Here is a 13,126-nt window from a genome sequence, read left to right on the forward strand (position 1 = left end):
ATCGCTGGGTCATATGGTAACTTTATTCTTAATGTTTTGAGGAACTGCCAGACTGTTTTCCATAGTGGTTGTACCAGTCAAATTCCCACCAGCATTAATTTCTTTTCAAATGCCAATTCCAGCTATTCAGTATATACAGCTAGTCAGCTATCCAGACTTTAACCAGGCTAAAAATAAATAAATAAATAAATAAATAAATAAATAAATAAATAAATAAAAAAAGAGTAATTTTTAAAGTACCAGAATTACCGTGGCTTAGATGGGGTCATACATCTTCACTATACTACCTCACAAGAAGAAGTGTTTAAGGGAAGTATTAATAAATAGTAGATTGTAGCTCCTCTTCACTCTGAACGACAAAGCCTAATGTAAATATATTTTGTTTCCAGGTGATATGTTCAACAATTCAGTTTCTGAGCTCCTTCTATTTAAAATTAACCAATGCTATCTGTTTTTAATACCACTACTGTGCACAGTCAGGCTTTCTAGAACTTCAGAGCAATAAAAACCAGTGCAAACCAGTATGAATTCCATTAAAGAAAAAAAAAGATTAGCTTTTTTAAAAAAAGATTTTATTTATTTTTAGAGAGAGGTGAAGCGAGGGAGAAAGAGAGAGGGAAAACATCAATGTGTGGTTGCCTCTTGCGTGCCCCCTACCAGGGACCTGGTCCGCAACCTAGGCAGGTGCCCTGACTGGGAATTGAACCAGTGACCTTTTGGTTTGCAGGCTGGCACTCAATCCACTGAGCCACTCCAGCCAGGGCAGAAAAATGAATTTTTTAAAAGTAATATTATACAACTTTTCAACACTATGGGTTTCCCTCTGGCCAATGCAGATTAGAAACAAGATATCAACCATAAACAAAATTTTAGTTTTAAAAATCTTATCCAAATATTTATATAGTAACTATTCAACATGTACGCTTAAAGAACATTAGGTTCAGGACACAAATAGATGAAACATTCTAGAGCAGTGGCTTTCAAACTTTTTAAAAACGGCAATCAACAATAATATACTTTATATTATACCCACATATAATACATGCGATATATAACTGAAATAAATTTATGACATGATACTTTCCCTTACTATGTGGTACATTCTGATATTTTCTATTGTAATCTATTCCATTGTTTTTAAAAATGTGGGTCAAATTGATTCATGATCTACTAATGAGTCATAACCCACAGTTTGAGAAACACTACCCTAGAAATTCAATTGATGGTCAGATGGGAAACAGAAAAGAGGTGTGTCTGTGAGACAGAGAGAGAGAGAGAGAGAGATGGGGAAAGAGGGGGAAATGAATATGTGCTAGAGAGGTAAAAGAAAATAAGAAATGATTCTTTGATATATATATATATTTCTCGATATATGTATATATAAATTCTTTGATATACAGATATGTAAATTCCTTGATACATACACACATAAATGTTTATGGCAGGTTATAGAAATAATGTGTTAGTGATTTGTGGGATAATTAAATTTTCCTCCATTTGGGCACTTAGAAAGTGCCATCTGTATAACTCAATGTCAGATTTTCCCCCATTTTTCCTGACTCTTGTCTACTTCTAGTTTAATTGTCCAGAACTCTTTGCTCAGGTTTGTAGTTCCCACAATGGCAGACTACTCCATAAGTGGCAGCTGAATTGAATTACTTACTACATCAGAGCTCCTTCCAAATCAATCTGGTTTGCATTATTTCTAGGCTGGGAATGGTAAAAACAATCTTATGAAAAGTTACTACTTATAATAGTCTTTCCAAACTTAAAATTCTTGGCAGTTTTAACAGTTTTCTCTACAATATAAGCAACAAAATGACTGTACTTTCAAGTACCAGGCCTAAAGTCCCACATTTAAAACAATAATCAAAGATATGCCAAGACTTCAAAGCAGCATATTTGGTAACAATAACAACAACAGCTTGTTTACTGAGTTAGAATTTTTCTTGATGAAAGTTACTATAAAACTGTGAAGGTATTTAAAGTTTTAGAACACGAAATGGACTTTGCACAAACTATAACAAGCCACATCCTCATACTGACCAGTGGGTTTTTATTCATTTTAAATCCTAAAAGGCATGAACTACTTTCAACTGCTAGCCAAATTTTTATATACAACTCACATTAAATTGATAGATCTGAAAAAGTAGATAAAAGTCAAGGAAAATGCAAAAAGAAACCAACTGGCATTGAGTAGAACTGAGAAACAGAAATGACATTTCTAAGTGCCCAGTGGAAGAAGATTTAATTATCCCAAAGAGCACTTATTGCTATAATGGCTATTGATTCTGTGACAGCTGTCCTGGAATATTTCATACTCGATTCAAGGATCCCATTTTACTACTGATGAGAGGCAACTATACTCAGAGATGTTGAGTGATGTTTCTAAGGCTACAAAGCTCAAGTATCATATTGCTTTAAAATCATAATAATGACATTTATTAGCACTACCATGTCAGTCACAGATTGCTCCATGGTCAGTATTACTTCTTCAATGAAATATAAGAAAAAGCCAGGCCCATTGCACACAGTTTGTGCAAGTGTTTTGTTTTTACTTAAAAAAAATTTTTTTTTTATCCTCCCCTGGGACCTTTTGGTTTACAGATGATGCTCCAACCAAGCCACATCATCCAGATCCAGGGTGTGTAGGTATTTTATAAATACCTTTGACTGAGAGGAACAGGGTATAACGAAGGGCTAAAAACTCTAGTGCTTATGAATGGGCTTAATGTGATGATTGCCTGTCTGTCTAGGTTGCACGGAAAAATAGATGTATGAGGTGGTTGCATGGCGCTGGTTTATTTGACCTAAATCCCCAAGAAATACATTTTCTTTAAGTAACTAGATTCTTAAAGATTAAGAAGTATCTACTAACATACTACTTTCAAGGATGTGCCTTCCCGCTTAGACTTTTTGAAGGCTTTGAAGCAAAAATTAAGAGAACAACTGGTCCAAACCCCCTTGTTTTCTAGATTAAGTAACTAATAAAAGAAGTCTTCATAAAAAGATACATCCAAGATCACACGCTTGGTATCACCAGGGGTGATCTAAGTTCTCCTAGTTCAGGGCTCTTGCCTGATAAAATGTCACTTCCTCATAATTCACCACCCGGTACCCTTGGTCTTCCTTTCCATCAGTACATGGCAAACCAGATAAATAAGATTCACAAGGACAAGGAGTATTAGCAGATGGGCAGACCAAGAAATTCAATGAGGCAGGCAATATGAATATCATAAAATACCATAGAACGTTCCATACAATTCTGAGTGGCAAACAGAAAGGAACTATTGGTACATACAGGGTGAAGGCCCTTAAATTGGTTCAAGGCCACCTGAAAAGACCACCAAATGGGCAATGATCAGTATTTTGGAAGTTGTAACTGTTAACCTAAGAGATGACTGCTATGTCTTAATTAGAGGTTATCAAAATGACATTGATTGTACCCTGAGTGACAATAAATGATGTTCAAGTTTACACTTTTATGACTCAAGTTAATTTGACATCATTTTGAAAGAGTTGAGGGCCTTTAACCCTCAGAAAAAGACTGTCAAGCAGCATCCCCCACTTCATAGATAAAAAACTGAGGTTTATCAGAAAACTAAAAATGGAACTTCCTTTTGACCCAGCAATTCCACTGCTGGGATTATACCCTAAGAACCCTGAAACACCAATTCAAAAGAACCTATGCACCCTAATGGTCATAGCAGCACAATTTACAATAGCCAAGTGCTGGAAGCAACCTAAGTGCCCATCAGTAAATGAGTGGATCAAAAACTATGGTACATTTACACAATGGAATTCTATGTAGCAGAAAGAAGGAGTTCCTTCCTACCCTTCATAACAGCATGGGTGGAACTGGAGAGCATTATGCTAAGTGAAATAAGCAGTTGGTGAAAGAAAAATAGTATATGATCTCACCTACAAGTGGAACCTAATCAACAAAACAAACAACCAAGCAAAATACAAACAGAAACATTGAAATAAAGAACAAACTGACAGGGACCAGAGAGGAGCAGGGAGGGGATAATAGGGGAAAATAAGGGAAGGTCCATCAGGGGACATGTATAAAGGACACATGGACAAAGCCAAAGGGGGTAGGTTCGTGGGTGGGAGGCGGAGATGGATGGGGCAGGGGGCTGTGATGGGGTGAAAATGGAGACAACTGTACTTGAACAACAATAAAAAAAACAAAAACAAAACAAAAAACCCCTGAGGTTTAATAATTTGCCTCAGATAACCAAATGTTCTTCAAATATGGAATTATTCACAGTTACAGATCTTAATAGGTATGGAAGAGTTGACTAAAAAACATGGAATGGCTTAAAGGACAGGTGTTTCTCAGAAGTATATATAGCTACTACAACCTTGATTGTGGTGCTTGGAAATACAGGATCACAATATTCAGCACCAAAACAGAAATGGTAAACGTTCTCAAAATAGTAAAATTAAAAAGCCTTGTATGGCTATAAAACTGGTATAAATGTAGAAACTTAACTCTCTTTGGCCTACAGCCAGAATCTTAAGATTGATCCAAATCATTCTTAAATATCTGAATCCTTTTAAAATGACTTCTGTTAAGTATATCTTTAAAATAAAACTATAAATTCTAAACTTCAATTTAAAAATCTATGCAACTATGAATCTAGTTGATTAGTGAAAGATAAAATTAATCCGAGCCTTACTTAAAAATATAATTTAAAGGAAAAAATACCAAAATAACAAATTAGTAAGAGTAGCAACAACCCATTAGATGACTAAGTGTTTGTTACTTAATGGAAGTTGACAGCTGGATGAACACGCATTAGAAAAAGAGAAAAGAAAATTTAGTTGGAGGGCAGAGCTACGAGAGTATTTTGGTATAACACTGCTCATTAAGATAAACTTTTTTGAATTCTGGCCAAGATGGAGGCATAGGTAGACACACTGTGCCTCCTCACACAACCAAAAGGAGGATAACAACAAATTAAAAAAAAAAATCAGAACTGCCAGAAAATCGAACTGTATGGAAGTCCAACAACCAAGGAGTTAAAGAATAAACACCCAGACTGATGGGAAGGGCAGAGATGGGCAGCCTGGGCAGAGAGGATGCATGGCAAGGTGGTGGCTGGAAGACCAGGAAGGCTCACATTCACATGCAGATAAACCAGGAGGAACAACTGGGGAGCGAGACAGACTGAGCAACCCAGGGTTTCAGCATAGAGAAATAAAACCTCAAAGCCTCTGACTAAAAACACCTGTGGGGGTTGAGGCGGCAGCAGGAGAAACTCCCAGCCTCACAGGAGTTCACTGGAGAGACCCACAGGGTCCTGGAACCTACACAAACCCATGTACCCAGGAATCAGCACCAGGAAGGCCCAATGTGGTTGTGGGTAGTGGGGGAAGTGACTGAAAACCAACAGAGAGCGGAGCAAGTGGCACTGTTCCCTCTCGGACCCTCCCCCATATACAGCACCACAATGCAGTGACGTGGGTTGCCTTGCCCTAGTGAATACCTGAGGCTTCGCCCTTTATCACATAACAGGTGCATGAGACCAAAACAAACAAACAAACAAAGGCCCAAATGAAAGAACAGATCAAAGCTCCAGAAAAAATACAACTAAGTGATGAGATAGTCAACCTATAGATGCAGAGTTCAAAACACTGGTAATCAAGATGCTCACAGAAATAGTTGAGTATGGTCCCAAAAATAGAGGAAAAAGTGAAAGCTATGAAAATGAAAGAAAAATATACAGGGAACCACCAGTAAAGGGAAAGAAATGGGTACTCAAATCAATGGTTTGGACCAGAAGGAAGAAATAAACATTCAACCAGAACACAATGAAGAAATAAGAATTCAAAAAAGTGAGGAGAGGCTTAGGAACCTCTGGGACAACTTTAAACATTCCAACATCTGGATCATAGAGGTGCCAGAAGGAGAAGAGGAAGAGCAAGAAATGGAAAACTTATTTGAACAAATAATGAAGGAGAACTTCCCTAATCTGGCAAAGGAAATAGACTTCCAGGAAGTCCAGGAAGCCCAGATAGTCCCAAAGGAATTGGACCCAAGGAAAACACACCAAGGCACACCATAATTAAGTTACCCAAGATGAAAGATAAGGAGAGAATCTTAGAAGCAGCAAGAGAAAAGGAGACAGTTACCTACAAAGGAGTTCCCATAAGACTATGAGATGATTTCTCAAAAGAAACCTCACAGGCAAGAAGGGGCTGAAAAGAAGTATTCAAAGTCAAGAAAGGCAAAGACCTACATCCAAGATTCCTCTATCCAGCCAAGCTATCATTGAATGGAAGGGCAGATAAAGTGCTTCCCAAGTAAGGTCAAGTTAAAGGAGTTCATCATCATCACCAAGCCCTTATTATATATAAAATGTTAAAGGAACTTATCTAATAAAAAGAACAAGATCAAAACTATGAACAGTAAAGTGACAACAAACTCACAACTATCAACAACTGAACCAAAACAAAAACAAACTAAGCAAACAACTAGAATAGGAACAGAATCACAGAAATGGAGATCACGTGGAGGGTTATCTGCAGGGAGGGGGAGGGAGGAGAAAGGAGGAAAAGGTACGAGGAGTAAGAAGCATAAATGGTAGGCACAGAATAGACAGGGGGAGGTTAGAATAGGAAATGTAGAAGCGGAAGAACTTATATCTATGACCCATGGACATGAACTAAGGGGAGCAATGCGGGTGGGAGGGGGGGTGCAGGGCGGAGGGGAATAAAAGGGGGGAAAAGTGGGACAACTGTAATAGTATAATCAATAAAATATATTTTAACAAAAAGGTAAACTTTTTTAGCAAACATGAAAAATACATCCTGTACTTGTACAACTGGAACATGGTAGTAATTTGATATAACATAATATATATATATATATATATATATATATATATATATATATACATTGTTCAAAATGTAAGTGCAGAACAATAAGTACAAACATTTCAATCAGCTTGGCAATAACCCACAACCTTCAAACCAACTAATAAGTATAAAAATTTCAAGCAGGTGTTTGCTAGATCAGCATTCAGCAGGGTGATCCAAAGACTAAAGGCATTCACTGCTGGAGAAAGCAGAGGATGAATCTAACGTCTTTCTCACTAAAGTACCAATGACTGATAAAGAATATTTTAGTGATCTGCATTACCTGTTGCAAGGAATAGCAAGCTGGACTTCTGTGTTTGAAGAGTAGGTGTTGGGGAGAAGAGAGACAGTTACTTGCTTAGACATTGGTAGGAGTAGAAATAATATTCACTGGTATCTTGAAAAAAAAATCACTAAAAATTTACCAATGATAATGGCCATGCAAGGGGCAAAGTTACAAACTTGAAAACGTACAAAATGTTCAGAGGAAAGCTATTTTCTAAAGTCCAAACTCAATCATGATCTAGATTTAGCTCAAATTGTTCCCAACACGAATCATTTGGCAAAGCAAATATGAAACTGATTTTTCAATAAACTAACACATGAGGCCTGTCCAGAAAGTATCCAGCCATGTACTATGCACAACAGACACATTTATTGAAAAAGATACGACATACAAGAAACATTGTACACAGGACAATGACACCTCAGTCCCCTTTAAAGTAGGCACTTTGGGACCCCACACAGTTCTCCCAGTGTCTCTTCCACTTTTGAAAACACTTTGCAAAATCCCTTGTTGGAATCACCATCAGCTGCTGGTCGTATTTTCCCGAATCTCATTGGCAGTCTGAAATTCCTTCCCTTTAAATGATGATTTTAGTTTGGGGAACAGCCAGAAGTTGCAGGACATCAAATATGGGCTGTAGGGGGTGCTGAATTACCTGGTTGATTTGATGTTTCATCAAAAAACTCCACAAGAGACATGATGCATGGGTGGGTGCATTGTTGTGACAAAACTGCCAATCACGAGCTGCCCATAGGTGTGGCCCTTGGTCATACTGCATTTATCAATCTACAGAGAACATTGAGGTAGTACTTCTTATTAATTGTTTGGCCTGGAGAGGCGGTACTAGTGATGGACAACACCTTCCCAATCAAAAAACACAGTTAACATGGTCTTGATCTTGCTGTGACTTTGCTGTGCCTTCTTTGGGCGTGGAGAACCATGCAACTTCCATTGGGACGACTGGGCCTTCATTTCTGGATCAGAGCCGTAGACCCACAATTCATCTCTGGTTATGACCTTCTTGAGGAAATCTGGTTTGTTGGTAGCAGTTTGAATCAAGTCTTTAGCAACTGCAGCACAATGTTATTCTGCTCTGGTAGGAGAAATCACGGAACAAATTTTGCGGAATGAATTTCACCACGATACATTTCATGCCAAGATCCTGCATCAAAATATCAGACTCAGTAGTTTTTGGAATCCCCAGATCAGTTTCTAGTTCTCACACTGTCAGTTGCCGATCTTTGTTGTTTGCAACCCGAACACATTCAACATTCTCAGGTGCTCTGCTTGCTGCAGGCCTTCCAGAACGTGGATCACTTTCAACAGAATCTCGACCATCTTTGAAGTGTTTGTGCCACACTTTTATTTGCACCGCATTCATTGCATCATCCTCGAAAGCCTTCTGAATCATCTAAATAGTTTCCGTGGAGGAATGTTCAAGCTTAACATAAAATCTGATGTGGATTTGTTGCTCTACTTTCTCAGTCATTTGAATGTGACGGCCACACAGTACACGTGCTCACTCAATGACATCTATCGCCCCCACTGACTAGTACAGTGAAGTCTTCATTGCTCACGTATGCACATTCCAGTCCACTCTTCTCGGCTGCCAGGTTACTGCAATGTCCCACAAACTGTTCTCGTTATATAACAATGACTGGACTTACAGACCTCATAGAGTCTTGTAAGTGATAAGCAAAACAATCACCCAGAGAGGCAATCCTTCACATATCTTGCAGAATCAAAAAACACATGTCTTGGTGCCTTTACCCACCTTTCTACAAAATATGATGAATGCTGTATATATATTCCCTCGGTCATCATTTGTCTACAACATAGAGTTTTTGGAAATAGTTGGAGAAAAAACAAAAGGAGGAACTTTTTTTTCCCTGAGAGAAAGTTGACAAAGACAAGTGGATTGATTATTCAAATGTGCCTCTCAGACCTTTAGTTTCTGTTATTAAGTCCCCTGGTATCAGTGAAATTTTAAAAAATTGAGATCCAGGAAACTATGCAGAACTTGACAACTCATGATAAATGAGAGGTTTCAACAAATGGAATCACTGGAGATTATGATTTTTAAAGAAAGATTCATTGCTCTCAATTTCTGGAGGCACATTATGGCTTTGCTTCTTTAGTACTTGCTACATAGTCCTTCTGGGCAAAAATCTTTTCTTTTTTTTTTTTTAAAGAAACATTATTCTCACGTACTTCATGAACTACAGTCAATTTAATTATTTGTCCAGCACTGAGCATGAAAATTTAAAGCCCTTGCTTTTGACATTTTCTTGAGAGTAATGTTTGAGGTCAAATTCACTTTACATGTTACTGCATATCTACTCTAGAAACCTGGGAAACATGCCAAAGTGAATATCAGAATACAAGTAATACAGAAAATTTAACTCCCTGAAATTCCAATCTTACATCTATCTATTTCTCAAGGATTTTTGAACTCAAGAAATTCTGGTCCCTAATTCTGAAAATATGCAAACAATCCTCCAAAGCTCACTAGTAAAAATGAGTTGAGTTTTGCAAAATTAAATGTTCACCCAAAAGGCCAACCTAGAAAATTGATTTGTCTCTGTAGACCATGCTTCCAATAGGCCTGTCCCAAATGTGGTCATAGTGACAAGTGTGACAGGAGGGAGGCTGGGAGGGCACAAAAAATATTAGGTAACATTCCTTATATTAAAAACTACAAATATATACCAATAAAATGTTAAAGAAAACAGGGTTCAAGTAAGTCTCGAGTTCATCTTGCTCTCCTATTTCAGGTATTCCAGTTAAAGATGCTTGGCTTTTATGGCTATAACTTGTAAAATGCGTCTGTAAAAGTCAATTCAAAAGCTGTAGGTAATTCAATACATCGTTACTGCAAAGAAGTTTGGTTTGAAGGAGTTCCTACCTTCAGATTTTAGCTAGTAAAGAGGATTTCAAGATCATCACAACCTCATCTGTCCCTCCCTCCCCCCTGGAAAGTCTCATATTGAGCCATGAAAAATGCAACTTACTAAAGCACAGAAAATAGTACTTGGAAGTCACTTTTAAAAATATTACCTGCCATTTTAGAAAAACTGATAATAGTTTTAAGTGGAAGTCCATGAAAAGAGATATTTATCAACCTTGGAAATCTATTTTGGTAAAAACAAACAAACAAACTAACAAAAAACAGCCCCCAAAACCCACTTTCGTGAAACTAGCTTTTTGAAATGAATCATCTTTGGATCTATAGTTCACTATTATACACTGTACTGTGTTAAAAGCGTCCCCTAAAATCTGTCATTACCTCAGAATATGATCTTACTTGAAAATAGTCTTAATTGGTAATCGCATTAAGATGAGGTCATACTAGATTCAGAGAGGACCTAAATATTGCACAATGACTAGTGTCTTTATAAGAGAAAAGCGAGAGAGATGTGGACACGTGGCCACAGAGGAGACGGACACATGGGAAAAAGCCATGTGATGATGGATGCACATAGCGAACTGATGGACCCGTAAGCCTAGGACACCAGGATTGCTGGCAGCTCCTGGAAGCTAGAAGAGACGCACAACACAGATTTTCCCTCAGAGCCCTCAGAAGAAACCAACCCCGCTGACACGCTGAGCTTTAACTTTAGGCTTCGAGAACTGTAAGAGAGGAAGTCTCTGTTGTTTTTCAGTCTCTCATTTTGTGGTACTTGATGATGATAGCCCTAGGAAACAAATACATGCACTGTTACCCTGTTACTGTTACTTTGCTCTGATAGCCTTAGGAAACTAATACACATACTGTTCCAATGGAACATTCCATTCCAATGGAATTTCCATCCCAATAATACTTATCTTAGGAGGCATTTTACCATCATAACAATATGGATAGCACATCTATGCAGAATCAAAGTCAGTTCTTTAGAAATAAATACTGCCTTCCCTAATATTACCTAATTGAGAACCAAAAGAGGAATAGCACCTTTAAAGTTTAAAGGTGTTAGAGATTAATAGGATATAAAATATTATTATATGCAGTCCTACCCCCTCATTTCTCCAAATGAGGAAACAGGTGCCAAAAGAAAATATGACTTGCCCAGGTCCCTCAATTTATCTTACTCAGGTCTTTCGCATTACCTAGAGTAGCATATGATCTGTCATTGTATAAAAAGATTTAAAACATAAACTGAATTTAACAATTCCTTTAACTAAAGGTTTTGGCAATAAAGTAATTTCAGAAACTAAAGTACATTAAATAATATGTTAACTTTTATGAAAAAGCACGTAATGACTCAAGCTCTGATTTCTTTATTTTAAGGGGTTGGTAGGAATGTATTCAGGGTTAACAACACATAAAACAGATTTTTTTAAAATGTGTTTTCATAAGACTTCAGGGCCATTTATACCATTTTTAAATAACGAGAATGCTGCACTGACCATTATGGCTCAGTTGGCTGGCGTCGTACCACAAAGTGAAAGGTTGCTAGTTCAATTCCAGGTCAGGGCACATGCCTGGGTTGCAGGTTCCTCCCGGGTCAGGCTGTGCGTACAAGAGGCAACCGACCGATGTTTCTCTCTCACATCGATGTTTCTCTCCTTCTCTTTCTCCCTCCCTCCCCCTGTCTCTAAAAATAAATAAATTAAAATCTTAAAAAAAGTAATAAGAATGCTTCTCTTTCAAGCTTTCGTGGTAATTCACTAGAGAGAGTACACTACATGACTCAGCTCTTTGTGCCCACTCACACATGCCCGAAGGGTCCATTTAAATTGCTTGTTATATTTTAAGTCCCGGCTTGCAGTAGGATTCTTGTTTTTCTGAGGCTCACAGAGACTATACTCACAGCTTAGCTCTACAGTGTTTATTTAGCTGGACGTAAAGCCTACATCAAGTATTTTATTGTCAAATAAAAAGCAATCTTCATGGAGCTTAGTAACTTAAGTAGCTCTCCAGAGTTTGGTAAATATTTTGTGTCTACTTTTGATCTCTATTGTCAGGAATGGGTTCTACAGAGTTGTAATGCAGGGAAGTGTTTTTCAAACATCTAAAATGTAGTATGGGTACCAGAACCTTTGGGGTTCATGATTACAAGGGAGAAGTGCAAGGCTACCTACTGTAATATACCACAATACCATTTTCTTAGTTCCTCCCTCAAAAGAAAAGAAAGAGCATACTAGAGCCCCATCTTAAAAGTGAAAATACTTAAGAATCAGCCTAGGGGTTTCTAAAATTCAGGATCTAAAAACAGGATGAAAAAGGTTTCGAGACTATCTTCCACAGACATAGAGGAAAACGGTGACTTTCCCAAACAAAGGGCATTTCCCTGACTTTGCTCACCATATTTCTGACACACTTGGGCTGTCTTCCCTTCTCATCATCTTCATCCATCCATATCTGAACCCGCACTTGATGGTCTTAATTCAAAAGCCATGTCCTGCCATTATGGCTTCCCCAATGTCCTCCGTCAGAATTAGCCGTTGTTTCCCCCTTGGTGTACCCAAAGCACTTCGTCACAGTTTGTGTTGCTTTTACATTATTTGAGTATGTGTATCTGCTCCGGGCACTGGGTCAACATCTTTTTCCTTTCTCCACTGTCCACTTAAAGTTACTCAATAAGGGTTTATTAAACTGAGCGAGGTAAGCAGGGCTATTGACTCATATATCATTCTCTACCCATATCAGAAAAACTAAGGCAGGGAACCTACAGCAGCCCTTGAAAACTGGGCCAATCATGGGTTGATCAGAATGACCAGGTATCCAAGAGGGCTGAGGAAATGACATTGTGATTGGCATATAAAATGTCTTAAACTGACTGAAAAGTAATCACAAAAAAGTATAAAGGTATAAAAAAGGCAATTTAAAAAAAATCTATACTTAGTGCTGTGCTTTGAGACCAGTTACAAATATTACAAAAATGTCATCTTAACCCTGCAAACTACAGTTCAATCAATCAGCAAACACTACATTAGCTACTAAGTAAAGGATATACAGAAATATAAAGCACG

At 37.8% G+C, this 13,126-nt stretch overlaps 1 protein-coding gene across 4 annotated transcripts in view; it reads right to left on the bottom strand.

Moving 5' to 3' along the window:
• Positions 1–13,126, bottom strand: part of ADD3 (adducin 3) — a 127,063-nt gene that overhangs the window by 38,713 nt on the left and 75,224 nt on the right. The window lies entirely within an intron of this gene.

Source organism: Desmodus rotundus, chromosome 4, assembly GCF_022682495.2.
Source record: "Desmodus rotundus isolate HL8 chromosome 4, HLdesRot8A.1, whole genome shotgun sequence".
Classification (NCBI taxonomy): Eukaryota; Metazoa; Chordata; class Mammalia; order Chiroptera; family Phyllostomidae; genus Desmodus; species Desmodus rotundus.